Genomic DNA, 2500 nt, shown 5'->3' with positions numbered 1-2500 from the left:
TTCCCTGCCATTGCAGTGTTGATTTGGTCCTTATGCAAATTTAGGGGCGGAGCCAGCACACAAACGACCAATCACAGCAAAGTCCGCACTTTGCGAGCGCACGAGGTCGCGGCCAGCGTTCCAGTCCGCTCAGATCCAAATAAGCCCGAAAAGGAACACGCTCGATCTTAGCCAAAAGGCCGAGAAGCGATACCGCGCTCGATGCGAATTGATCTCGGGTCCTGTTTGCCCTCCCTCTTTGTTCTCTGGCTGCCGGTGTTGAAAGCAGTCTCGAAGCACTGCCGTTCTCTCCCACTCTGGCCACATTTTTTGCCACCGTTTCTAATTGCAACAGTGGATGAGTTTAAAGAAGTTGCCGTTTTTTCCTTTCTTGCCAGGATTGCTTGACAGATTGGTAAATTTGCCAGTAGGCCACCAATCAGATGGGGGAGGGTTGTGTCTCAACGGACCTCCGTCAGTCAGTCTCAGTCACTAACGAACTGCCGTGGAAGGAAACCTCTTTGAGTAAAACTAGTGACGTGACGTGTCTCACAATGAGCGAGCGAGTGAGATTGCAACGGCCAATTGAGAAAGAGGTGAGGTGCTGACAATCAGCAGCTCGTGTTGAAACATTCATTCCACGGCAGGCAAGACCAATCAAAAAAAATACTGCAGATGCTGGCTCGGCTCGGCTGGCTGGCTGGCTGGCTGGCTGGCTGGCTGGAAATGGGAAATAAAAACACAAGGCGTGTTAAAGGCTGGTTAAACTGTCGAAAGAAACAAGGCGTTAATGTTTCAGAAGCGCCTATTGAAAGACGTCTCTCAAGCTGCTCCCTGACTGGGCCCTGTCCATTGTCACGTTAATCCCAGGGCGGGGCGGGACTGCTTTGACCGGGAGACCTGTTTTCTGGGACGCAGGTGTGACATTCCAGGGAGGCACCTACTTTGTGCTGATTCGAAACGACCACGACAACGGCAACTTGCAGTTCTATATTACAACAACAACAACGCGCGTGTGGTAGTTGGGAGGGGCTGCGTTCGCGCTCTCCCCCCTGCATTGAAACTCAAAGTTCGATTTTCAATCCCATAGTCCACCAATCGGATGGGAGACGGTGTGTGTGTGTGTGTGTGTGTGTGTGTGTGTGTCAGTGTCAGTGTCAGTGTCAGTCAGTGTCTCTCTCTCTCTCTCTCTCTCTCTCACTCTTACTCAGAGCTGCTGTGGAAGGAAACCTTTTTAAAAAGAACTTGCATATTGAAAAAAAGATGTGTCTCAAGCTGCCGGGGCCCTGTCCATTGTCACGTTAATGGCAGGACGGGGCAGGACTGCTTTGACCAGGAGACCTGTTTTCTGGGACGCAGGTGTGAGATTCCAGGGGACCTGCTTTGTGCTGATTTCCCTGCCTCCCTCCCTCCCCCCCAGGACTTCCTTCTGAACACCTTTGTCGTTTAATCGAGGGCCAAAAGCCTGCCTGTGAAAGGGAAGGATCAGCCGGTCAGCCCCCTGCTGGTCGCTGCTGCCAGTGCAGCAGGCGTGCGTGTGTCCTCGGCCTCGTGTCCAGGTCCCTCAGGGACTTGAGGCAGCTCTCCCCGGTGGTCTCGTGGTCAGGACCGGGCTTCGAATCCCAGTCGGGGGGGGATGACTTTCTGCTGCAGATTAATTGGCATGAAGGAAAGTCTCCCCTCCTGAGCGTAAAGCTCCACCCTCACCACCACCACCGCCTTTTCCTCCCCTTGACAAACGGACAGACAGACAGTCAGACAGTCAGTCCAGTTCGGGAGCGCAGCTTTCATTAAGCAATGGCGTTTGTGACAACTCATCGTCTGACAGGTTGATGATTTCCCCACACGCCTCCTGCCGAATAAAAGGCTCACCCTCCCGGACACTACCCCCAGAATCACCCACCCCCCCCCCCCCGGGGTGAATATTAAGCCCGAGAACACCGACTGTAACCAACCGCAGTGAAAAGTTGAAGTGGCAACTCATTAACCAGATTTATTTTGGGCAACTCATTAACCAGATTTTTTGTTCATTTGGTTTATGAGTTGCCAAGTGTAAATCTGGTTAATGAGTTGCCACTTCAACTTTTCACTGCGGTTGGTTACAGTCGGTGTTCTCGGGCTTAATATTCGCCCCAGGGGGGGTGTATAGCGGGCGATGGCCGGTGTGGAGTGCGTTTTTTGGGGGTTGATTTTCACTTTGCCTCGCTGGTGGAATTTGTGGGAGGCAGGCAAGGGGATTGGTGTGGGCTGGTGGGCGGCAAGGGAGATGCTTGCTTCGGGGTGTTATCCTCACTTTGGTCCGCTGGTGAGAGTAGGCAGCGGCAGGCCGGCAGGCAGGCAGGCAGGCAGGCAGGCAAGTGTGATGTAGTGTGGGGTGCAGTGCAGTGCGGTGCAGTGCAGTGCTGCCCTGTCGTTTATGAAAGGTTGTAATGACACTGCTTTGCAGCTGACCATGTCCACTGATTTGTGACGCCCGTATGGAGGTTGATATCTCAGGAGGGCCGAGGCCGATTTCCTCCGG

The sequence above is a fragment of the Heptranchias perlo genome, unplaced genomic scaffold, assembly GCF_035084215.1.
Source record: "Heptranchias perlo isolate sHepPer1 unplaced genomic scaffold, sHepPer1.hap1 HAP1_SCAFFOLD_383, whole genome shotgun sequence".
NCBI classification, from domain to species: Eukaryota; Metazoa; Chordata; class Chondrichthyes; order Hexanchiformes; family Hexanchidae; genus Heptranchias; species Heptranchias perlo.
The sequence above is the reverse complement of the archived record's forward strand: the minus strand, read 5'-3'. Positions refer to the sequence as shown.